General features: G+C 35.3%; 1 protein-coding gene and 1 long non-coding RNA gene across 24 annotated transcripts in view; one reads left to right on the plus strand and one right to left on the minus strand.

Annotated features, from left to right (window-relative positions):
* The window catches only part of Grm8 (glutamate metabotropic receptor 8), an 867,398-nt gene that overhangs the window by 268,918 nt on the left and 570,908 nt on the right, over positions 1 to 27,572 (plus strand). The window lies entirely within an intron of this gene.
* The window catches only part of LOC106010385 (uncharacterized), a 72,776-nt gene continuing 45,930 nt past the window's right edge, over positions 727 to 27,572 (minus strand). For 6 of the 17 annotated variants that reach the window (XR_015448699.1, XR_015448701.1, XR_015448703.1 and 3 more), the window contains one exon: positions 13,739 to 16,767. This is a non-coding gene — a long non-coding RNA (uncharacterized LOC106010385). The other 11 variants (XR_015448698.1, XR_015448711.1, XR_015448702.1 and 8 more) reach the window with 6 other exon arrangements.

The raw sequence follows: 27,572 nt of genomic DNA on the forward strand, positions 1-27,572 counted from the left end.
GAGAATTTGGCTACTTAAAATAGGTGGTGTATTTTATGATGAGGTATGGATCATTTTTGCACTGTTGATGAAAAGATCACAAAATTGAATTTAAAAATTATAGAAGTATTGTTGCAGTAATGAAGGGTTTTGTGAAGACAGATTAGATGTTCCCACTCAATCAACTTTATAATACCAAAATTAGTGGAAATTTATTGAAATTAATAGGTATGAAATTTAGAAAAGTTAGACAATTACTCCTCAGATTATCTCATTAATCAAGATGTGCATTTTTCTCTTACAGAAAATAATGACCCATATGAGTAGTTTGGATGAATAAATGAATAAGGCAATGTCTGTGTGATACCAAAATGATTCTTTAAAAAGTAAAGATTTCACTTGAAACCCTATTAGCATTTTTAGTAAAAAACAAACAACATTTTACCAGTTGGTAAAAAAGAGCAGGATAACTTTTGCATGGTTTTAGATTCATGACTTACATGGTGTTTAAAAATTTTAGGGAATCCTTTTCACACTACCTAACCTCTTAGCCTACAGTGAATACAAGCTACTATGAGAGAGAGAGAGAGAAAGAGAGAGTATATAGTTCACTTTTTTTAGTTCACTGCATTTGTCAAGATGAAATCCATCTCTGTCACCATGTTGTTCTTTGAGGTAGGTTTTTTTGGGTGGATATTTAGAAATATAGAGAACAGAGGCAAAGAAACATAGATGGTATTAATAACATGGTTACATAATTCTTAATTTTCCTTGCTTTGCCATTGAAGCACCCATTTGACTATGAGGATTACATACAGATAAAGTGTCAAATAGGGGATTAATGAAACATTTGTTTCCTTTTAAATTTGCTTCAGTTAACTCTGGCCCTTTTAATGTATCTAGTACAGTATTAGAATATAGGAATATAGGCCATACTTAGGTTTCTTGACTCCCATGGGAAGATTAGTGCCTCAAAAAGAACAGAGGCTAAGAATTTACTTCTCTTTATTGGTGCATGGATTTAATTTATTATTTTTAGAGCTTCATTTCCTCTAGACATTTTCATATTTTTTCAATAAGATAAAGTAAATATTATTTGGGATTTCATTCATCATAATACTGTCACAGGAGAAAGTTGAGATTTGAGAACTAGGAAAATTAGGTGAAAAATTCTGAGCTTGTTTCTATGACAAAACAGTGAGTGAAAATCATGCAGGAAATACAAGAAATATGTGCCTAATCTTTTTCTTTGGATCTCATCTTCATGAATTTCTCAGAATGGGTGGTTTTATTTCTTATTGTCATTTTGACTAAAATCGATTCAATTGGTTGTCATCATTAAGCATTAAAACTGAATAAGCTCTTCCCTTTTTCACTGCTTGGGCTGGTGTTTTTATGTATTAGCCAACATTCCGTATCATGATATAAATCACTATAGTAAAATAGGAAAATCAGCTCTATCAGGAGGCTAAGGAAGAAAGACAGCAAGTTCAGGCCAAGCCTGAACAACTTAGTGAGACATTCCCTCAAAATAAAAAAAATAAGAAAGGGCTGGGGTTGTAACTCAATGTGAAGGCTCTACATTCAATCCCCAATATAACAAAACAATACAGCAAAACCCCAATAACAACAGTTAATCTGAATTTTTAATTTGATTAGATTGAAAAACACGGAAGAAATTACGAAAGCCTACTTTTGTATGTATCTATGAAAATATTTCTAGACATAATTGGCATGTGAGCCAGCAAACTGATGGAAGAGGCCCACCCTGGATGGGTGCAGCACCATGCAGTAGGATGAGCCCTTGGATGGAACAAAAGCAGAAGAAGGACACCTCCTAGCAGAGGCTTTGAACTCTTCACCTTTCTCTTGGCTTTTTTGGCTGCTAAGAGGTGAGCGAGCAGCTTTTCTCTGCTTCAGCTTTCATCCACGATGCCCTGCCTCACTACCACCTCTAACAATGGAGCCAGCCAACCATGGGCTGAAACACTGAGCCAAAATAAACCCTTCTTCCATTAAGTCAGTATTATCAGGTCTTTTGTTATAGTGATGAAAAGCGGACTAACAAACATATAGAGGTTTGTAAAGTATTTTGCTTATAAGAAAATTTGTCTTCTTGTACCATTTTTATGGAGGTAAAAAAATCCAAGAGCAACAGTGGGAAGTAGCCATCTTCATGTTTTAGTACAATAGGGCAGAATTCCAAGTAGTGAAAGTTCAAATCAAGGATATTGTTGAGCGGCCTGTACCATAAAATTTAGGGTCAACAGATGAATAGAGAAATGTTCTTGAGACTATGTGGAGTTACCTGCCAATTATCCATACACAGCCTGCTCCTCTTTCCACCTGGCCCTCTAATTTCCCAAACATTCCAACTCCATTCAACTAGCATATCCTAAGCCTCTGGATACAGGGGCCTCAGGATGATCGTACAATCTGTTAGGAGAGCACATTTACTGGAATATCAGGATTCTTCTTTTCTCTTCATTATGTGTGTGTCTGTGTCTGTGTGTGTGTGTGTGTGTGTGTGTGTGTCTATCTCCCTTCTCCTCTCCCACATTGGATGTGCATGAAGTATCACACAGTTTTCTGGCTACTACCGAACTGATTTTCATTCACAAGAAGTCAGACTTAAGGTAAAATTGATACTCAGAGTGGCAAAAAGCAAGAATAATAGCTGATTTCCTATTTAAAGACAAGTGCAAAAACTAATGGAATTGCCTATAATTTCTTCACCATTTAATTTAGAATTTTAATTCCAATTTTGAACGTGACAATTCAAAAATGAATAAAAATAGCATGTATCAAGCATTGAATTTTTACTATATTCTAGGCATTGTACTAGATGATTTATATTCTTTAGTTTGTTTAACCTGAAAAATGATACTATGAGTTAAATATTACCTTTCTCCATTTACTGAGGAAATGGAGGCTCCAGGAGTTTAAGTTACAGTACTTTCACATGGCACACAGTGAGCCAGGGGCAGAGTTTGAATCCAGTCTTAAAGACCATGCTTCTAACTTACTGATCAATGATGCATTTGGAAAGCGCTATTCTGAAGATCATTTAGATATTAATCCTAGATATCCTTAAAGTAGCCTTTGAGAACAGTTGTGCAGACAGATGAAGATTTTTGAGCATTTGTAAAGTTAAAATCTTGGTCCCTATTGTATAATTAATGGAATGAGAAACAGCAGCAGTGGTGTCGTAGGAAACAATTTGGCTCTGTGAACACAGTTCACTCCAGCGCCTTTGAGGTCAGCGGGCTCTGTTTGCTGCTTGCTCTTCCCAGTATCCCCAGGCCTTCCCATCTTTGACCTTGTCATCATCAATTACCATGTTCTGGGAACCCAAATACTGCCTTGTCAGATTAGTCTCACTGCACTCTAAGAAGAATGATCCTTTCTATTTCTTTAGTGGCCTGTAACTCACCAAGAGTCTTCTCCTGTGTGATCTCATTTAGGCTTTTCAGCCACCCTAAGAGATGGGCTGATATGCTCATTTTCCCTGTCTTAGGAACTTACATGTTAACTTGCTTTGAGTTAATTTGAACTTCGAAGTGTGTTGTTTTCTGAAAGATTTTTCCTTCTGTCTTACATGTTGCTGAACTTGCATCTAGACTATAAACTCCAAGAAGAGAGGGCTTGACCTTAAATTGTATATGCTTTGACATTCCTTCAACAGTGCCCCCGCCTTGTTACACAATGGATTCTCAAAACAAGGACAATAAACTCAAAACATTAAATTAATATGGAAACAAGGAATCATATACACCATAGTTCCTTCTAGTGATGTGGGGCTGGTGTTGGCTTACTGGAGTTAACTGATAAATATTCAGGAATGTGGTCAGCAGGGCAGTAATCTGTTGGCAGCTTCATAACTGTGGCAGGATAATTTACACCATGAAAACTGCCAAAGGCTTTGTATCAAGGTTACTCTTCATCCTCAACCTCCAGTTTACTAGGATACTCCTTGTTGTAACATTTTCTGTGGTCCACAGGCAGGCAGCTGCTTTTGCTTCTTGTTCGGGGGTTAGTTGATGACCATGGCCCAGGTGTCCACACTAGGGGAGAAAGCAGAGGAGCAGTCACTGTGTTAATCCCTAAGTCTTCGCTGTTGCTGGGGCTCTCAACAGGGATAATGGTGTGTGTTCACTGTAGAAAATCAAATGACAGAAGACTTCACAGAAAAAAACGAGGTTGGAGCTCCAGCCTGGCATCACCACGAGCTTGCCTACTTCTTGCTCTAGCCTGAGTCTTTCACCCAGCCTTCTCTGAACCAGTAAATGGATCAAGCTGTGCTTATAGGGATCTTGGAAACCCTAAGAGGAGACTTTGGGTTTCGGTTAAAAGCATTCTTGATTAAAAGCAGTCAAAACCACAAGGAGCTTTGTTGTTTATTTAACAGAAAATCTGAAAATAAGAGATCCAGAGTTGGTTCTGTTTTGGCAATGGCTACAGTGACTTCAAACTGTTTCTTGTCCCTCCTCTGCCATCCTTAGTATGTGAGTAAAATTTCCCCTTTTGGCTGAGATAGATCTAAACAATAGTAGTAAATTATCCCACCACCCATACCCTCAAGAACATCCTGGTTTTGTGACAGAAAGGTTAGAAAAATCCTATTTTTCTCTCTTTCCTGAAATAATAACATGTTCTGTTTAAATAAAGGGTACAAAAAAAAATAAAATAAATAAAGGGTACATGGAATAAAAGTGAAATAACATATCTTATGGAGTATTAAAGATAGCTTTATGGCAAAAATAATTTTGAGTTATTCACTTCCAATTAACAGGAAACTCCAGTGATTCTATGTGATGGGAAATTAATTAAGGAAGCCAGAAACCCAAGACCATCATAGAAGCAGTAGGATGAACTAAAGAAAAATCATTACAAGAAGAATAAGCAAAAGCTTTCATTATAAGATGCGAGGCAGTAAAGTGCTATTTAGGTAGAATTGAAGGCCCAAATGGCTGCAATTATGTAGTATTGAAAAATTTTTCACATTAAGAAAAAATAGTATTTTTACATTTATGGGAAGCAAAATTAGATGAAGCTGCCACAGGAGGCAAGCTATCTGAAATTGCAGGAATTAGTAAGCCCCCACCCCACCCCTGCTCTGAGGGAGTTGCTCTTTTCTGCTTCCTGTTGCCAAGACAGTACCTGGGAAGTCATGTGTGTTGAGTGAGAAGAAAAGACAGTAATGGATGCATAAAAGGAAATGTGATACAGGTGGAGTTTAGTCCTAGCAGAAGGGGGCTCAGGTTGCTGGAACACAGGTTGACTGGCTTCAAGCAGAGTTGTAGAATTGCTGGTGTTTGGATCCTGTACTTCCCTTATCTGCTGCAGAGGAAATGGGACTGGGCCCAGAATCTGGGCTAAATGACTGTGAATGGCAGAGAGCCACAGGACTAGGATTACGACACCCACATTCCCTTGCAGGGCCAATTTTCTGGCTCAGACTCTTCAATACCTAATGTTACTTTTCCTCCCATACTGTTGGTTATAATTAAGTACTGAAATGATTAAAGTTGATTCACGAGTGGCTGATATTTGTATTTAATAGCTCAATTAACTGTTTTATGATCCTTTTGGGGACAGGTGGGCAGTGAGTCCAAATGAGAAGCTGGGTCGAAGGGCAGCTGTAGCCTTCCTGCCAGTTGCATCACCAGGCTAAAATGCACAGGGAAAGCATTCCATGCAGCAAAGCACAGAAAATACTGTCACATAGCTTAGGATGTGGGGAAAATCTTATAATTCTTCCTTAGGATTTTTATTTTTAAAAATAGTGATGTGTGAGTACATATGGTTTAAAACTTTTGTTGAAAAATCTATCTGCATTAAATCAGAAATGAAAATTTCTGTTCAGTTCTCAAAATCAAAACTCATTTTTATATTTAAAAAACTATGAAGTCATTCTTAGAGCACAATAGATTTTTGTCTCTTTTTGTAGAAGGTCTCATTAGGCATCCGACACATAGTAAAGAGAAAGACTGTAAGTGAAAATAGCTTAATAAATATATTATGGGATCACAATTCTAAATTCTAAATGAGATGCTTGAATTTAGTAAAAGTTGGAAGCACTGTATTTGTGAAGGCTAGCAGTTTCCTTCTAACAATTTTAATTTATCGAGTTAAATCTCAAGTCATGCTCTGCCTGTGGATTTTGATATTAAATGCACATATTCAAATTAGCCCTGTGACTTTGTTTTACTGAATTTTGAGCCCTTTTCTTTTCTTTTTTTTTGCTGTTGTTTTTTTGGCACCGGGGATCGAACTCGGGTCCTTGTGCTTGCAAGGCAGGCAGCGGAGCCACTGAGCTAAATCCCCAGCCCTTGAGCCCTTTTCTTTTTGGGGTAATAGCACCTCTTTCACAAAGAATATGAGAAAACATAAGACTAGAATTTTATAAACGCTGCTGTGAGTTTAAGATTGTACTATTTTGTATTCCATGAATTTGTGATTGAAGCTCATAGAATCTGACACTCAAAGAAAATGTCTCTTAAATATTACCTCTGACTGAATCATACATTGAATTCTTTAAAAAGACAATGTGTAAGGAAATGAAATAATATCTAGAATGATACGGTGAAATTCAAGGACAATAGTAAGTAATAATGATCTACATGATAAACTCTTTGAGTTTGGGATCCTTTTAAAATAATTACCCTCCTCCTCTTCCTACCCATCCCCTCCACCACCTGCTCCTATTCTCTGTCCTCCTTTAGTTAAATTCTGCACAGCAAGTAGCTTTGAATATCATGGCTGCTCAAAATATAGCTTTTCAGTCAATGAGTGGATACATAAATCTTTTTATTCCTCCTCGAATCTGGCTCATTATGTTGGGTGTACTGGGTGATTAATAAGAATTTGTTGAATTAAATTTCTGAAGTATAGACTTTTTTCCCTTTAAGTGGTTCACTCTGATAACATTTAAGCTTCAACTCTTTTGAATGGAAACTATCAAAATATTGTCGAGTAAAGGTTTTAATGGACTCACTTTAATAAAAAAGCATTCATTATCAAACATGATATTGTATTAAGTGAAGGGAAAGAGACTGAAATTAATTTAGTTACCCAACTAGATGGTTTTCCTCTTACATTTTGAATATAATTTTGTATGTATTGGTTTTACATATAGTTACTTCCTAGCATCTAGTTATTTTTACTACTTGTATGATGTTTTGCTTACCACCTGTCCAGTTATTCCTTTAGATCGATTTACTTTGTAATCTAAACTTATTTAAATGGAATAGAAAACCAGTATCCTCTGCTGCAAACAGAAGGTAACCATAAAAATAAACACACTGTGATGAAAATGACGTTATTAAATTTTGGCCAGGTTCTGTTGCCTGCAGGAAGACAGCCTGAGATAAATTTCCTTTAAAAGAGAGTTTGGCGAACATTAGAGAAGTATAAAAGACATACAAATGCTAAACTGAGTTTTGTGACTGACCATGTTATAAGAGTTGAAAAAGAATTCAGAGGAAAATTTCTCTCTTACTGAATCAAGTATAAACTTCAATAAAGGAAAAACACATTTTTTCACAATTCCATGTTAGTAGGGCTATAACATGTAAAATTTTTGTACTCTATAATTTTTGTGCTAAGTAAAAATTTTCTCTTCATTTTCAATTTCCTTTATACACATTTAAAATGAAGAACACAGTTTAGAGTGATGCTTTCATTCTACTGCAGTAAACTTAAGTTCTACCAAGTAAGTCATTTAAGTATAAGCACATTGAATTGGGTTTAAACTTTCTGTATCATTAATGCTTCCTAGAGAATGTCATTCTAGGTAGTGCCCATGAAGTTATGATATGCATCTGAGTAAAACAATTATTAATACTTTAAGGTCATATGAAACTAACTCAGCAAAGAATAGGTTTGAATGACCAAAATTCCAAATTAATATTGTAGTTATAGATAATGAATTTTAGTGTATCAGTTTTAAAGTACTTTATTCTTTAGTGATTGCTTTGGACTGGTAATCTCAAAATTGAAAAAGATCATTTTAGGTCATATCTGAAACACAATCGGTTTAACCCTCAAGATTGAAAGAATTGATTTCTTAACCAGTAAAGTAATAGTCTGTCAATTTAGTTAAACCTCCAATGGCCAGTCACTTTAATCAAAGTCAAACTGATTTTGCGCAGAGATGGAAAAGAAAACCTATAAGTTCTATATCACTGGTCTCTCCTGTCATTTTAGGAAAAGCTATGTGGTTCAAAACTCAGCATGGTAAATTTAAACAAGAAAGAAGGCAAATGAAAGATAGGATTTACAACTTTCAGAGACAATGGTGCCATGTATTATGTAATGCTTCCTAATGAGAGTTTCATAAATGATTACACCACTGATGCAGGTAGAAATATATTTGGTAGACTGAAAAGTCAAAACAGTTGCATGTTTGATGAGCACTGGATATACTTTTTACTCACACTATATAGGAGACTGCTTGCAAACGTGGAAAATACTCCCTCATGACCAATGACTGATGCTTTATAATCATTGGAAAAAGAGGTTATATATCAAATGATCATGGAAAATTTTCAATATTTTTTATGTACTACTGTGTATATTACAGTTTTTGTACTAATAATTGGCTTAAACATGACAAATTTAAATTAAATAAAGCAGAAATTCTATTACAAGACAAAAACAAGGCTCAGGTAAATGTTTTACTTTTAATAGCTTATCTGAACAAACTGAGAGATTACATTTTAATGAAAAAGGTGAACAGTTTTAAATAATTTAGAGAAGAGCACATACTTTTCACAAATGCATCTGAAACAATTTAGTGGCCAGGTGTTGAAGCATAATGAATGATTTTAATAGTAATATATTTATAAGCATAAATTTACTTTGAGATATAGATGGCTGATATTTTGGCCTGTTCTTCTCTTTCATGTCCTTATGTCCATATGTTTCTAAGATTTTTCTCAAAGAAAGCTCATTACTTGAATCAGACAGATACAAAGTGGAGCAACATGAGGGTTATGAGTAAAGTTTTTCCTGTTTATCATGTCAACATTGAAATGAATGTGTTCAACTCTGGCTAGATATTTGGGTCTACCTGTGAAATTTCAGCAAAAAAGTTCTTTACTCTTTGTAATACACAATCAAATATATCTTTGAAGCCTCTGTCAGAAAGATAATAATGGAAATGACTGTACCTTTTTGTTTTCCTTGCTTGTCTCTTCTTTGCTTCATTGTCTTTATACTTTAAGATCAATTCCAAAGATATAATTAATTCAAACAGACAGTGTGGGGTGATATTCAAGAACTGGTTGCCTATTATAATTTGAAAAAAAGATTTGGTAAAGTGACTCCTTTAGGTATAAATATATGTTTTATGGCAATGTAGAAGCTTAGCAATGCTCTGACATTCTTTGTTAAATTCACAGAAGGTACTGCAATTCAGGAGCTTTAACAGTAGCTCTTGTTATAATGACATTTAGATTGGGTATCTTCACAACAGAATTGAAGCACTTTTGACTTCTGAGTCCTGGAATTTGTTGGAGTTGCTTAAGCAATGGCAATGTATATGGATTTAAGTAAGAGATACTTGATGTTATGTGTGAAGTTAGCTTCATTTGGTATCTTCAGGAAAGCCATGAAAAAGCTGTACCTAACAATGATTATAAGAAAATTATTTTGGCCTTGAGCTTTCTAAGAATGCAAAAAAGTTATTCTCCTTTATTAAGATGTTAATCCTTAGCATATTACCCTATGGTGGTCTGAAAGAATTCAATAGTGATATAACATTGCTAGAAGTCAAAAGTTAATAGTAAAATTGATGAAAAAAGTTATTCATATAAAGTAAAGCAGAGTGATGGGAAGAATCAAAGATTTTTCCCTAAGGGATAAAATGTTTTCTTATGGGAAGATTAACATTTTTGAAGAAATAGAATATGGACTAGCTGTAGAAACCATTATACTTTTACTACCATAAAAGGCCATGGACATTTTTTAATATTGTTTTTATACTACAGTTTGTGTTACAGTTTTTGTATGTACCGCTAACACACAGAGACTTGTGTATACATGGAGAAGGTGGCCAGTTGGAAGACAGCATGGGAAAACTGGATTCTTCTGGGCTTAAGAGACCCCAGAGAAGAGGGAGGTAGTTCAAATCAATTATGTTTTCCCCTGTGCCCATGTAGAGTAGAGATAGAGTAATTATCATGTAACACTGTCAAAACCCTACTATCTCTATAGCAACAGTTAGGCAAATCAGCTAGGTTATTTCAGGAGGCAAAGGCTTTTAATTAATTAATTAATTCAGGACATTTTCTTGAGCACTCTCTGTGAAGTTTGTACTAGTTTTGGCACTGGAGATATACCAATAAATACAGCCAAGAAGCAAATAAACAAAATTTGAACATTATGAGGTATTACAAAGGCAAGATAACAGCGTAAGAGGACTTAGAGTGTTAGGAGGCTACAGATGGGAGTACTTTATATAAACTTGTCAGAGAAGTCCTCTCTTTTAACAGTGATATTAGAGAATATATTTGAATGCCAAAGAGGGTCCACTTATGTAAATAAGATACTGGAGAAGGTCCTAGGCAGCAGCATGTGTAAATTCCTTAAGAGATGCAAATCCAGTGCCTCTCAGGAGGTGAGAAGGCCTGTGTGGCTGGAATGAATGCTCAAGAGATCAAGTTGAAGACCAGGTAAGGGGCAGATCAAGTACAGCCTTGTGGGCTATGGAGGAGTTTCATTTTACCAAGCGTCAATGGACACCTATTACAGTTTTCAACAAGGAAATCATGTACTTTAAGCCATATTTTTAAAAGTTCAAGTTAATTATTTAGTGGAGAATAGATTAAAAGGTGTCAAGAATGAAAGGCTGACTAATTTTTATGCTATTACCATTGTCTAAATGAGAAACGATGTTGTTTGGACTAAGGCGATAGCATTGGAAATAGTAAATGTTGGATAAAAATGACAAGATTTGTTGATGGCTTGGGTCGGGGTTGAGGAAAAAGGAATGATCAAAGATTTTAAGTAACCAGAGATCTACATTTAGATGTTTGGTTTGAAGAACAGTTATTGATGGTGCTGGTAACTGAGACAGGATAATTTGAGGAGGTTCAGATTTGTTGAAGAGAGAAATTAAAAGCTTTCCTTTGGCTGTTTATTTAAGAGGACTTTAGATATCTGAATGGAGATATTAAATAGGTGAAAGTTTAAGATATTAAGAGTCTAGATCTTAGGGCTCAGGTAAGATTCTGAAAACAGAGTATGAATAGAATAGAATAGAGTAAAATAGGGAGCACAGAGATTATAGAATGTGTTTTAAAAAATTCTTTTATTGTTACATTTTAGGTATATGTTTACATTTATCATTGGGTGCTTGTACCTGTACATGATGTATCTTAGTTCTTATGTTTTTCCCTATTACCTGTGCGCCCTTCACCCCCTCCACCCTTCCCTATTTACATAGATTTCATTTCCATTTTTTTTTCTTTGAGATTATAGAATGTTGACATGAACTGGAAACTATCAAAAAGTTGGTCATTACCTAAAACCATGGAAGGTGATGAGATTCTAGGGAGAAATAAATATGAAGAAAGAAAGACAAGGCCTGAGCCCGGAGAGGAGAGGGAGGAGGAGCCAGAAACAGAAACAGGAAGAGATGCCAAAGAATTAAGAGAAAAACCAGTGCACACAGTCTTCACTGGAATACAGTGTAACATATAATTTGAGAAGAAAGCTATTTTCATAAAGTTAACATTTTTGAGAAATTGAGTAATTTAGAGTCAGATGTGACAAGATGGAGGATCTTAATGACTTTTATTTGAGCAGCTCTTTGGGGTGGTAGTAGTAACAGAAGCCTGATTAAGACCTATTAAAGAAGGATTATGAGTAAAGTCAAGACCCTCTTTCTCAAGGAAGCACCTGAGAAATGGAGCAGAAGCTGGAGGAACAAATGAGAGCAAAGAAACTTATTTTGTCCAGTTTTCAAGGTGAGAGACGTTTTACATGATATTGGACATTATTCGGAAAGTATCAAGAGGGGGCAGAAAAGGAAGAGAAGAATGCGAGTAGCAAAATTCTGATTTCTTATAAGGGATGGAGTTCAGTGTACTGTGGAGGGTCAGTTTAGATGGACGAAGAACATTTTTTCCATCATATCAGTAGGAAAAAGATGAGTCAGATGCAATTAGATTAGATATGGTGATGGGAAAAATGAGGATATTTTCTTCTAGCTGCTTTTAATTTTATAGTGCAATAGAAGTCAGTATCATTAGTCTCAAGTGAGTAGCAGAAGAAGGAGGAAGTATTGAAGGTTTCAAGGGAGAGGAAAAAGTGAAATATATTTTGGGCAGAGATGGAAAATTAATTTAGTATGGAAGCAGAAGAATGCTAGTGATGATGAAGTCTTTCTTAAAAATTGTGGTTGTACTAGTTGATTTCTTCTTACTATAATAAAACACCTGAGGCAATTAACTTATGAAGAGGAAAGGTTTATTTAATTCATGGTTCTGTAGTTCTAGTCCAAGATCAGGCAGCCTCATTGCTTTGGAGTGAGGGAAGCACATCATGGTGAGAGCCTTTGACAGAGCTAATTGCTTATATCATAATCCTGGAAGCAAAGAGACAGGAGCAGAATAGGGTCCCATAATTCTCTACAAGGGCACAACTCACAGAACCTGAGGACCTTCCACTAGGCACCATTTCTCAAAGTTGCCACTATCTCCCAATAGTTCCACCAGGTAGCCAAGGCTTTAATACATGGGTTTTTGGGGGACACTTGTCCAAACCATAGCAGTGATCCTAAATTGATTGTAAGATAATGAAGGCTTTTCTTACAATTCTTTTTAAAAATTTTAATAAGATCAGTGAGTGTTTTTCTTCAGTTACTTTCAGCTGCTGGGGTGCAGATGGGGAGTAGATAGAAAGTTGGGTTTCAATGGAGTTTGAGTTTGGTAAGTGAGTGCAGAGTAGGAAGTCATATCAAGGAATATTGGAATTACTAAAAGTAGAAAATGAAGTAGTGGTGGAGAGGTAGGCAGTGAACTAGTGGCTAAATTCTAAATGAAATGGAAGGGAGTGATTGGGAATGTAGTAGGTACTGTAATTGTGTAGTACTCATTGCAAATAGAACAATGTTTGGCAGAGTCAGTCTGATCTGCAGCACAGTGCAGATTATGTCTGGTTAAGACAGCTCACAGACTGGCCTTAGGGGGATTAAAACAATATCATAACCATCAATTAGCTGAAAATGTTTTTTTAAAAATTTTTTTTAGTACTTCCACCATACAAAAGCAGACTTCATCTGGAACAAAGTAGAAGCACAGTTTGTGTCTTCAGGGAATTGACATTCAACCAGAGACTTGGTGGAAAAGATAATTAGATGTAGAAAATGAGCCACAATTGTTTTCTTGAGTAGAGTCTGTTTAAGTGGGAAAGCAACAGGCACATCAAGTTGTTTCTCTGTTCTTGTAGAGCAGAATGTAAATATTTATGGAACACAGGCCTCTTTTAATCAGCAGCACAGTTGGGCCTCTACAAATATAGAGTTCTCTTTCAGATACTTCAAATTAGAGAAAAATATCAGGAAAAATTACTGACAGTAAAATACTAATATATCAAGTATAAACAGAAATTCCCAGGGAATCACATACCATATGTATGATTTATGATCAGTGCAAAATGAATAATGGTCTCCTCCTCTTCATTCTCCTCCTCCTCCTCCTCCTCCTCCTCACCCTCCTCACCCTCCCCCTCCCTCCTCCTCCTCCTCATCTTCTTCCTCCTCCTCTTTTTCCTCTTCCTCTTCCACTCCTTTCACCTGTTGTAATGATTAGGTAGCTGGAAAAGTGATTCTTGACAAATCAGTAGTCTTTTCCTTTCTTCTTTCTTCTTTTGTCATTTCCTTCCTTTTTTCATTTATAAAAAAATATTAGCAATGACTATTACCTCTGTGAGAGTAATACACATTCATTATAAATATATAAGGGATAGAGGAAAGTACAAAAAAGGTAAAAGTCACCCTAAAATTTCATTTCCCTAAAATAATCATTACAAATTCCATGGCTCTCATTCTGGAAATCTGAGTTTATATGTATAGTTAGAGGAATGAATAGTAGAAATTGATAACTAAGTTACTTTTCTTCAGCCTCGAGGGTGGATGTGTTAGCTTTCTGTCACTATAACAAAATACCAAATATAGTTAACTTATAAAGAGAGAAAGTTTGTTTTGGCTCAAGGTTTTAGACGTTCTGGTCCATGGTTGGGAGGACTTGTTCCTTTTAGGCCTCTGGTGAGGCTGCCAGATCACAATGGAAAGGAGTGTTCAGGGAGGCAAAGTGTCCCTTCATGGCTAGGGAGGAAGAGAGAGCAAGGAAGAAGTTCTGGTCCTGGAGTCTCCTTGAATGGCACCCCACAATCTAAGGACATCACAGCACCCACCTCCTGATGGTTCCACGACTTCCCCAAGCACCACCTCGGGACCAAGTCTCTCACACTTGGAGCTTTGAAGGACTTTTATTCAACCATATCATTGGAGGAAAATATTTTTGTGAAAGTACTTTTATAGAGTTGCTCACTGTTCATCAGTTTTTCCTGGACTTCCTTGTGTCCTTTCGTGTACATTTTTCCCTTAAAATCAGAAATCTTCTGTAGTACTACATCTGTTTATACTTTTTATATTGAATTTATTGTGATGTCTATTTTGACTTTTCAACAAATTACTCCCCCCAATTTTAAAATTATGACTATGAACACATACCAATGGTCAAAATTAATGGTTTTATTGTGATGTTTCCATACACATACTACTCTGTGCTTTGATCAAGTCCATCCTCTCTTCTACATTCTCTTGCTCTCTACCCCCTAGTTTTCTTCCCCCTTCCCAATTGTCTTTCTTCTGTTTTCAGGTTTTGAAAATTTAAAAAATTATTTTGATTTCCATCTATAAGAGAAAACAGGTAATACTTGTCTTTCTGTATTTGGCTTAGTTCGCTTAACATGATAACCTCTAATTTTATCCATTTTCCTGTAAATGACATAATTCCGTTCTTCTTTATGGCTGACTAGTATTCCATTGTTTATTTACACCACATTTTGCTTATCCATTCATCTGTTTCTGAGCACCTAGGGTGATTCTGTAGTTTGGCTATTAAGAATAATGCTGCAAGGGGCCGGGGATTTAGCTCAGTGGTTTCACCGCCTGCTGCGCAAGCTCAAGGACCTGAGTTCAATCCCCGGTACCGAAAGAAAAAAAGAATACTGCTGCAAGGGCCAGGGATTTAGCTCAGTGGTTCCACTGCCTGGCTTACAAGCACAAGGTCCTGAGTTCAATCCCTGATAGCAAAAAAAAAAAAAAAAAAAAAAGAATGCTGCAAGAAACATGAGTACTCGGGTATCTATTTTGATGCTCACTTCCTGTACTTTGGATAAATACCCAGGAGTGATATAGTGAGATCATATATTAGCTCTATTATTAAGTTTTTGAGGAACTTCTGTACTGTTTTCCACAGTGGTTGTACAAATATACATTTCAGCCCCAACAGTGTATAAGGTTTCCTTTCTCTCCATGTCTTGCTGGGATTTATAACTTTTAATTTTTTATAGTAGCCATTATAACTGGGTTGAGATGGAATCTTAATGTAATTTTGATTTGCAGTTCCCTGATAGCTAAATATTTGAAGCATTTCATATACATATAGTATTACTTTTTAATAAGTTTAGTTTTTATATCTTTAAACTTCAGACTTCATGCACTGTAATTTTTCTCAAATGTTTCCTTTAGTGAGTAACTCAGTTTTCAACTTTGTTTACTTCTTTTTTTTTTCTTTTTGGTACCGGGGATCAAGCTCAGGACCTTGTGCTTGCAAGGCAGGCGTGGTGCCACTGAGCCAAATCCCAGGCCCCTATTCAGTTCTTTGATTTCACTAATTTATTTATTTTATGAATAGTAGCCTTTTGACTCTCACGTTGTTTCCTTACCTCTTTCTTTTTTATATTTTGTTATTTTATCATCTTGTTCTTTGGCTTAAGTGAATTCATACTCATATATTTTATTAGAGTAAAGAATTCACAGTGAGTTTCTTAAAAATCTTTCTTAAAAGTTAAGAGCCACTAGTAAAAAGAAGTGCTCATATCTGATCATCATAATAATTTTTTTATTAGACTTACCTAGTTTGAATATATTTTTTAAAATAATGCACAGACTTATAAAGTCCTTAAAGGGACTGAGAATGAGCATCCCTCCGCCAGCCAAATAAAATTTTTAAACTGAAGTAGTTTATTAACTTAGGAATATACAATGAAGACTATAAATAAATTGGTGTAGGTATATCTACATGTTCTGTGGTTAACATCAAGATGTTACTGAAACCTGTAACCACGCGAGACTAAGATGGTATCTCTAGCAGGTTGTCGTTGAGTCTTTTCTCTGTTATCATTCTAGTTCTCTTTCATTTACTTATCTTCGTGTGCCATGATGACCCATGCTGGCTCAAGTTGGATTGCTCATTTTTAAGATCAAAAGCAGATATAATAGTAGAAAAATTTCAATCTGTCTACCATTGTCCAGAGTTTAGATTTTGACATATTACTTCTCCATCAATCAATTTCTGTAGTTTAGTTATGTTTTTCTATTTGATGCTACATAGTTACCCATAATAGGAAGAGCTACAAAAGCTGCAGTAGTATTCTTCCAGTGTACAAATTGCAGAATTTCTTGGCACAAAATGTCCTCCCTTTCTTCTGTTGATGTGGAAGAAGTATTATAGACTTTATGCGAGTGAAAATGGTTTTCCATATGGATGCCACCTGAAAGAATTCACACCTTTTCTTAGAAGAAATTTAATATATAGTTGCCAACTATTTCACATTCTTTTAGGCAATCCTGTTGCCATTCTCTAGGAGGTAATTGTAAAAATTCTTTATGAGTTATTTTCCTTGAATATTACTGTTTATGGAATCAATGTCACTTGGATTTAAAATTTGTTTAATAGAATCAATGATCAACCACCAGTTATTTATTGTCCCATGCAAAAATGATCATGTTATATCATCACGAGGGACAATTTGTAGAAAGTAGAGAATGACTTGTTTGACTTTGATGATGTATTTGCTTATGATCTATCTGTCAGGCAATTCACTCCAACCTAAATTGGACAACTAAAAAGTTAAGTGTCTCTGGGTAAGCAATGAAACAGTGAATGCATCAGAATAGTATTTCTTTGTTAGTGTTTGAAAGCTATCTATATTAGAATCATGAGGCAGATATTTAAATGCAGATTTTAGACCTTAATTCTGGTCTCCTTGTTGATTATGGGGATTTGCAATTTAAGAACATAGAAAACTTGAGAACAATGGTAATAATATTAGTATTAGTAGTTACCTCTAAGATCATCAGAGAAAATGAATTTCACTGAGAAAATTAGAAAAGGCCACAGAATGAATTTATGTCTGCACACAAAATAATATGCAGACAGCCATTTTTGTTATGCTTTCAGTGTTTTAAAATTATTCCTAGTTGAAGCCTAGACAAATTTTTAAGGGAGCACCTTGGAGAAAAGGGATTTGGAGAACTGGCCATGGCAGAGGTTTCCTAAATTCTGGTTTCAGGGACTCAATGGCAAGAGTAATTGACTTATTTTAGGAGGAAGATGCCATGTAGTCATTTTCCTGACTCTCCAACTGTTTAACTAGAATAGGTACATTGCTGGCCGAAAAGAATATGGACATTTCCTAGCTGGATATGAGAGAAAGCTTTACTCTACTGCTGACATTTACCTGAAATTCTGCTCACCCTCAAACTTAATTCATACCCACACTTTAGCTTCCCTGTGGGTGATCTTGGCTATATTGCTTTGATGATTCATTTTTTCATAACCTCGAGTGCATAATGTAGATTAAGTAATGGGTGTAGTATATTTATTTCTGCTTAAAAAATCTTTATTGAGACATAATTTACATTTAATAACATGTTCCCATTATAAGTTATAGAATTTGATGAGTTTTGACAAATGTGTACATCCATGTTACCATCATCACCATCAAAATGCAGAACATTTCCAAACACATAACAGTGGCCTCTCATCCATACTCTTAAGTGAAATGAATAGGGTACACATATCTAAATACTGAATAGTTTCTCTGCTGTGAGAAACTGAAAGTGTAAATAAGGATCAAAATGTATAATAGATAATGTGAAATAGGAAGAAAAGGACCAAAGCAGAAGGGAAGTAGAAGGGGTAATAGGGGAAAGGAAAGAAGGGAGAGGAATAAATACAAGAAAAGGAAAAAATGGAAACAAAGTCTTTGAAATAGGGAGGGGTGGAGGGGTTGAACGGAGGGCAGGGGAATGGGGAAAAAATAAGAACCAAGATATATCATGTAAAGATGCAATTTCCCAAGGATGAATGCCATCATATTGTATATCTAAAAGGTACCAATAAAATTAATGACTTGAATAAAATGGCTTCTCATGCCACTTAGCACTGGCTTCTCTTTCCTACCAACCACTCAAAGAAGCATTGGTTCATGTCATGTCACTACACATTAGTCTTGTCTGTTTTAGAGTTTCATGTAATGGAATGATACACTGTCAATTTATTCTCTTGCCCAACAAAATGTTTCTGAAATTCGTTCATGTTACTGCATGTAATAATAGTAATGATATTCTTTTCTATTGCTGAATAGTATTTTATTGAATGGATGTATCACAATTTGGCTATCCATTCACATATTTATAGATAGTTTTTTAACTCTTTTATTGACTATGGTGAATAAGTGTGACATTGGTATGATTTCATTACTCTTTGGATTGTTAGGTCATATAGCAGACATATGATTAACTTTATAAGAATCTTCCAAACTATTTTATAATGTCATTCCACCATTTTTCTTTTCTACCAACACTTGGCTTAATCTTATCATTAGCTACTCTAATAGGTTTGCAAGGGTGGAAGTGTGGTTTAAATTTTTATTTTCTTTATGGTTCATGTACTTGTGCATTTTTTTGTTACACTAAGTGGATCTTTGCTTTTTTTGTGAAGTGTCTGTTACAGTATTTTGACATTTCAAAATGAGTTTTTGTCATCTTGTTATTAAGCTGCAGATTATTAAGTTCTGGATAAAAGTAATTTGTTATATGTATATAATATTCTGTATTTTTCAATTGATTGATATAATTTATTGTGTTGGTTTTTATAAAGTTATCTCCTTTTAAGAATTGTACACTGTAGTTTTAGTTTCTGCATTGAAGTATATTATCCATTTTGAGTTAATTTTGTGTATGATCTAGGGGGAAGTCGAAGTTCATTTATTCCTGTGTAGATCCAGCTGTTCCATATCATTCATTGCAGACTCCTCTACCTATTGAATTACCTTAATACTTTGTTAAAAACTAGTTTATTATATAAGTGTCTATTTTTGAACACTCTACTCTGTTCTATTGAGCTATATGTCTACTTTTACACCAATGCTACACTTTCTTGACTATTGAAACACCATAATGAATCTTTAGATAATGTGTATTATTCAACTTATTTTTTTCCCAAAACTATTTGAGCTAGTCTAGGTCTTTCACATTTTGGTTTATATTTTATAGTCAACTTGTAGATTTCTCTGAAAACGTCTCCTGGGATTTTGCTTTGTAAATAAAGTTTTTATAGGCATATGTAACATACCTGCCATTTAGTTGTATTTCAATATTGTGCAACTGCCACAACTATTTCCAAGCATTTCCATTACTCCAAATGGAAACTCTGTATCTATTAAGCAATAACTTCTCACTCTCTCTAGCCCCTAGGAATCATTAATTTACTTTTTCTCTATGAATTTGAGTATTTCATATAACTGGAATCATATAATATTTTCCTCTTGTGTCTGATTTATTTCACTTAGCATAATGGTTTCAAGATTCATCCATGTTGTAATATCAAATCAGAACTTTATTTCTTTTCATGGCCAAATAAATTCTATTGAACATACATCCCACAACTGCCTCATTTATTCATCTAATCACGGACACTTGAGTTGTTTCTAACTTTGCTATTGTAAATAATGCTGCAATGATACAAGTTTTTATTGGAATTCCTGTTTTCAGTTAATTTGGATATATTTCTAGGAGTGAAATTCCTCAGTCATATAGAGCTGCTGTGATTTTTGGGGGGATTGTGCTGAATTTGTAAAACAATCTGGAATAAAGTTATATCTTAAATCTTAATAATTTTGAATATGTGGTTCTATGAACATGATATATCTCTGTCTTAGTTAAGTCAGTTTGCCATAAAACACCAATATCACACTGGGAGACTTAAACAACAGATGTTTATTTTCTCACTGTTCTGGAGGCTAAGGAGTCCAAGATCAAGGTTCTGGTGGGGTAAATTTCATTCTGAAGCCTCTTATCTTGACTTGTAGTGATCATAATCTCACTGTGTGCTTACATAACTTTTTGTGTATGCACCGAGAGAGGGAGAGAGACAGGAAGAGGAGGTAGGGAAGGGGTGAGGGAAGGAAGGAGGGAGGGAGGCAAAAGAGGGGGAAGAAGAAGAAGAAGGAGAAAGGAGAAGGAGAAGGAGAAGGAGAAGAAGAAGGGGGGTAGGAGGAGGGGGAGAAGAAGACAGGAGAGAGAAGAGAGAAGAGAGAAGAGAGAGAGAGAGAGAGAGAGAGAGATCTCTAGTGCAAACTCTTTGGTGTATCTTTCCGTAAGAGCACTAATCCTGTGACTAGGCCTTCATCCTCATGGACTCATCTAAACTGTATTAACTTCCAAAGCTCCCATCTCCAATACCATCACATGGGTGTTAGAGCTTCAACATATGAGTTTAGGTGGGCACAATTAAGTCTGTGACAATGTTCTTATCTTTAATTCTTCTCAATAATCTTTTGCAGCTTTCAATGTGCTGTCTATACACACATTTTATTCAATTTATTTCTTAGTCTTTCATGCTTTTTGATGCTATTGTGACTGTTCGTTTCATTTCTAGTTGCCAGTTAATATATAGAAATAAAAATAATAACTGTTTATTAATCTTATATCCTTAACCTTGTTTAATGAATTTAGTAGTTCTAGGGGCTGTTTTTGGTAGATTCTTAAGATTTTCTAAATGCCCAGTTATGTAACCTGTCACTGAATATGGTCTTGCTTCTTGCTTTCATATCTGCATGCCTGCCTTAACTCTCCTCTCTCCCTCTGCTTTATTGCACTGGGACGCCAAGCACAGTGCTCAGTGGGTGTGATGAGAGTAGATATTCTTGCCTGGCCCATAGTCTTAAGAGGAGAGCACAAGGGCACAAGAGCTGTAGGATATTTTATTTGCATTTTCATATTTGTAACTAAATAAAGCAGTATGATCAGTTTATTGGCTACATTATTTTTGTTCTTACCCTGATTTTATAATCAGCTGTTATGGTAGCTTCAGGCCCTTTAACTGTTTTGATTAGAGGAGTTCTTATTTATCTATTTTATATTTTGAGCTACTGCATACAAAAATTTTCCAGGCATCATGGCTAAAGATAATTTAAAAATTACTGGTTTAATGTCATGCTATTGACTTTTATTAAAGTTCAAAGCAACTACTCAACCTCATTGACAAAAAAGCTATATTATGAAACTTAATTTTCCTTGAAGAAAGATGATGAGATACATTTTTACTTGAATTTAGTGCCAAGACTACAGTTAGTATTCATATAGAAAAGTATTATAGGCATTTTCTATAAAATAATGAGAATTGCTTAATATTTCCATTTTTGCCTTAGTCTAGTGGAAGCTCAGAGCTATTTGTTTGTTTGTTTTTTGTATAATCACAACCATGGTGATTTTTGTATTTGTCTCCTCTTTTTCAATACTTTGGTATGTTTTATTTTAGCAATCTTTATTTATTTCTTTGTTGTAATTCAACTCAAATCTTTTAAAAAAGGATTTAGAAGTGTAAATTATAATCTCTTTGTGAATTAATAAAAACTATTTCATGAAAGAGGCTGACTTTTAAATTTTTAATTAGCATAAATACCTAACTTTAAGAGGCTTAATGGAAAGCTATAAATGGAAAGTTTTTAGGCTGAGGAACAAGTCATTTACCAGCCTTGTAAGATAAGCTTCCAAAGAGAAACACGATAATGATCTTGTTGAAGTGAAGCTAAAATGTTTTTGACTAAAACAAAAATATATATAAAAAAGATTTCTTTTCTCCAGTGTTCTAAGAGAAATATTTGAATGTCCTCATAATGTCCTCATAATAGCCTAATAAATGAAACACTGATCCTCACAGTGTCTCGGTTTTCCAAGTGAGATGGTGACAGTTGTGGAGCCATTGCCAGTCATTTCAGTCTAATCTGGTGGTGGAGAAAATAGTTTATCTTCTGTGACTATAAATAAGATAATATTAAAAGTCAATAAAACATAGTGATTATTAGTTAATATTTGTACCACCTAATTTAGTCACACATTTATGGAGTAATCACAATATTTAAATAATATTTAATAATCACAATATCTATATATGGTTATATTAACTACATTAACTTGACCCAAACCATAAACATAAATGGCATTATCTTACAATTATTTTATAAAGAATTGAATTCTACACCATCCTTGCTGTATAATTTTAATGGGGGGGAACCACATTTATTTAAAAACATTTCTATGTGTTTATATTTTTATATTAAAGTGTATCTTTAATGTTGAGTAATACTCTGCCATGTACTTTCCATGCATCAATTCCTATTTCTCACAGTAATCCTAAGGTAGTGATTATGCCCATTTTAAAGATGAGAAATTGAAGCTTAGAGAAATGTAATAGCTTGTCCAAGGTCACACAGTTCATAAAAGACAGAATCAGTTTCAATGGCTGCCTTAGCCAGCATTTCAGTTGGGAGGCATTTGGCTGTAACAGTAACTTCAATACAAGTCTTTTTTTTCCTCCCTCACACTAAACTATCTGCAGGTAGGGGATTGCCTGTATTAGTTTAATTAGTCAAAAATCCTGTTTTAACCTTTGTTCCATAGTCCCCAATGAATTTGCTTTTCATTTTCATGTCTTGTGCTTCATAGCTGCAAAATGTATAATGCAGATCCACAAATCATATATTCAGGATAGAAAGAAGGAAGAAGTGACAATGCTAGCCACATTTCTCCTTGTTTAAAGTCAAAAAATCAAATTCTTTCCAGAAAACACTCTGCTGGATTTTTAGAGTTTGTCTAGATATAAACAGACCCAACCCATGCTGCAAGAGAACCAAGAAAGTCAGCATTAAATGGTCTTAGATTAGCTACAGGAAAAGGAGGTTGGGTCAGGGAGTGACTCTTAGGTTGACACAATGCCAGTGCTATCAGGTAGGTACATTTCAAAGGTAGTGATTGGGATGGGGAGATTAAAGAAGAATAATGTTTCATTGGGAAACTTTGGTTCAGTTTTCCAACCTTCCATTTTTTGCAGATATATATTGTCTGTACTGAACATATTCCTGGAGCAGGTACAGTATGTGCATCCTGTCAGGGAGTAATGATGTCAAGAAAGAGGGACAGCATCCTGACCCCTGGTGTCAGGTAGGGTTAGCTGAGAGATAAAACAAACAAAGTATAAAGTATCCAGGACAGTATTATTGGAGGTGTAGATTTTATCTTACTAAGTTATGGAGAGGAGCTAAGCTTAAACAATCATGCATTATAGTATAATTTAAACTGGTAACCTTTGAAGCAGTTTTAATTTATTATTTTGTTAACCTCTAGCTAAATAATAATGATCTGTAAGATAACAAGAAAGTTAAAAACCAGAATCAGTGATTAAAGGTTAAGGGAATTAAGGAAATTTAACTGAAATGAATAGCTGTTAGTAAAGTTAAAGCATGTTTTGGTTAATTAATCAAGTTAGGTTTAAATTTTCGTGCCTTAGGAGCTTCAGTATGAACTCTGCATTTAGGAAGAGTTAATATGATAACGGTAATAAGCAAATAGTTGCCTTTATATCTGGTACATCTTAACATTTTAATAGATAGGATATAGTTTTATATTGGAGAGAGACTAAGTAGAGTTATTTATTCATTCCAACAATTGGATATTAATGTGTGGAGTCATTTATTCATTCAAACAATTGTATATTGATGCATAGTTTGTACCAGAAAATACTTCAAACCTGAGAGCTTCAACTTATGATTCTTATCTTTGAGAGTTTGTGATCTAGGAGAGAACTGGTCTTCTGGTGACCACTCATTGCTCTCATGTTATGGACCTACCCACCCTATTTAAATGCCAAAGTCAATTTTGACTGTTTGAATTGACTGGTTAAGTTAGCTAAAAATGCAAAATGCACAGTTAAAAACAACATGAACTAATATATGAATTAGCATATATTTACATGTATTCCTTCCATCTATTTATGAAATATAGAATTATTTATATCAACTAAGATTCCGCTTTTGCTGTATATACTAAGAAATTACTGTCAATGTTATTGAATTTGACAAAACTCAGGGCATTACTAACCCGGTTAAAAAATATGGTCCTGCTGGCATGATTCATACAAGTACACCCAAGAGAGTTCCTGTCACACAATGGGCACATAATTAACAATTTGACAAGTGAATGTTACTGCATGAAAGCAAATAAAGCACCATATCTTGGTACAATTTTATTTTCCAAAAATTAGTAAAACTTTTATAATCAAATTCTTTCACTTATAAAAACAAGAGATATTTTTAGAAAAGTTATAGTTTGTTTTGGCTAATATGTCTAGTTAAGTTCAAATTATTGTGCTTTAAGAGCTTCTGTAGCAATTTTGCTGGAAATGCTTAAAGTAGTACATGATAGGTTTTCATGATGTACCTAAATCCTGTTAAACTGACAAGCCATTTTGATGTCCTTTGCACAAATAACATCATTATTTTTTTGTCTAGAGCAATGTGCTAGTTGGCAATTGCTTGCTGTAAAGTTTTACTGGAAGTGTTTTGTTATAGTAGCTTGGTTTATATGCTTTTATTTTCAATTTGAAGTGCCCATTGTACCTGTGCTGGCATTTCTTCAAATGAAGGACTTTAGTGTCTTTAAATCCAAAATCCCCAAAACAGACTTTGCTGTTTGTTAGTTCTAGGAACTTGGGCAAGATAGAGTCTCTATATTGAAGTATTCCCATATGTAAAATGGGAAAAACAAAACTGCCTAACTCAAGTGGTTGTAATAAAGATTAAATGAATTAATATTTATAAAAGGTTAAGAACAATGTTTAGCTTAGCAAATGCTATAAATGTTTATGAAGTAAATGTCATATAAATATAGGACCATTTTAACACTTATTTGCCTGTTATCTTTGAAACGATTTGTCTTCTGTGCTCTGTGTATTTCTAAATGAAGATGTTTTTAGTGGCCTAAAGTTCCAGTAAGATGGTATGGGAAAATGAGTTCAATATTGATTATGATGTAGTCTTGACTAGGGGAGGTAAATTGCTTATGCGTACTAATATATCTGGATATTTTATGTAAATATATGTATATTTATACTTTTGAACATTTTAAGAGACCCGGGTAATGAATATAAAAGTCTTTATAACTTTTCAGAGTCTAGTACATTAGTGATAATAGAAATAGTGATCAGTATGAAGAAAAGTTAAAATAATGTGGACTTTAAGAATCAGTTAACTGACACGCCGAATCAGCCCACTGCAGACAGGCAGGTCTGTGCATGCCCTACTGAGGTTCTGAGTCATGCAGAAGACACCAAATCACCTAGCTGCAGACAGGCAAGTCTGCCTACACCCTACCGAGGTCCCCAGTCGCACAGAACACACGCCCAATCAGCCCGCTGCAGACAGGCAGGTCTGTGCATGCTCTACCGAGGTCCTGAGTCATGCAGAAGACACCGAATCACCCCACTGCAGACAGGCAGCCACCTGATTCCACAATACAAAGACACAGAGGACACCAGACCATCAGACCAAGGTACTGATTCCCACTGTTCCCGGCCTAGAGGAAGGGGCTTCTGAGCCATCGTCCCACTACTCCTGGTCCAGAGGAAGGGGCTTCTGAGCCACCATCCCACTGCTCCTGGTCCAAAGGTAGGGGTTTCCCAGCCACCATCCCTCCTGCTGCTCCCAGCCCACAGGAAAGGGCATTTGGGTCACCATCCCTACCACTGCTCGCAGCCCCTGTCCCACCTCACCCAGCTCAGAGGAGGTAATCCATGCAGGCGCTAACAGCCCCCTGCCCCAGTCAAAATGAGAAAACACATAAATAAGTCTAAAAACTAGACTTCCAGATCACCTACAGCAACCCCAAAGGGAAATGAGATGGAACACTCTGATACTCAACCACCTGGACCCACTGAACTGGCAACAAAAGCGGATCTGGAAAAAATGAAATCAGAAATAATTTCTCACATAACAGGAGAAATTGTGCCCCTAGTGCAAGACATGATTAATAAATCTAGAGTGGAGCTCAGGAACATGATGGAATCCCAACATAAGAAACAAATGGAATCCATAAAACAGATGCAAATAGATTTCCAGGACATGAAAAACTCCATGGAAAGTCTACACAGCAGAATGAGCCAATGTGAGGACAGAATTTCAGATATAGAAGATAAGATTGCAATTAGTGACCAGGAAAAGAAAAATTGCTTCAAAATTATAAGGGAACATGAGAAATCAATCCAGCAGCTGCTAGATGATGCAAAGAAGAATAACATAAGACTGATTGGGCTCAATGAAGAAACAGGAGAAAGTGGAGATGACATAAAAAACCTCTTCACAGAAATAAGGGCAGAAAACTTCCCAAGCAGGGGAAAAGAACTTGACATACAGATAAGTGAGGCATATAGGACTCTAAATGGCCTTGATCAAAAAAAATCTACACATAGGCATAAAGTTGTTAAGATTCCAGAAACTCAACAGAAAAACAAAGTTCTCCAAGCAGTCAGAGAAAAGAAACAAATCACATACAAAGGAAAGCCCATCAGAATCACAGCAGACTTCTCAACACAAACCATCAAGGCAAGAAGAGCTTGGAGTGACATATTCCAAGCCTTAAAAGAAAACAGCCTCCAACCCACATTGATGTACCCTGCAAAACTATCTTTCAAAATGGATGGAGAAATAGGATAATTTCATGACAAAGAGCACCTTAGGAACTTCATGAATACCAAACCAGCACTCCAAAGAATTTTACACAATATCATAGGAACAGACATTGAGGATCACAACCCCAGGAAGAAAAGCAGAATGAACCCATCTGGCATGACAAGAAATTCAATGTAAAGGGGGAGAACCCAACAAAAAGAAAAAGTCATGCCAATGACAAGTCAATACGTTTCAGTTATAACCATCAACGTTAATGGTCTCAATTCACCAATCAAAAGAGATAGACTGGCAGAATGGGTCAAGAGGCAAAATCCAACAATATGCTGCATAGAAGAAACACATTTAATTCAAAAGGAAACTCACAGACTAAAAGTTAAAGGGTGGAAAACAATACTCTATGCAACAGGAACCCCTGAAAAAGCAGGAGTAGCTATCCTCTTGGCAGATCAAGTAGATTTCAAACCAACACTGATTAAGAGAGACAAAGAAGGACACTACATCCTTGTAAAGGGAACAATCCAAGAGGAAGAGATGACAATCATAAATAT

Source organism: Heterocephalus glaber, unplaced genomic scaffold, assembly GCF_053883595.1.
Source record: "Heterocephalus glaber isolate CG9 unplaced genomic scaffold, H.glaber_assembly_v1.0 deba00000546, whole genome shotgun sequence".
NCBI classification, from domain to species: Eukaryota; Metazoa; Chordata; class Mammalia; order Rodentia; family Bathyergidae; genus Heterocephalus; species Heterocephalus glaber.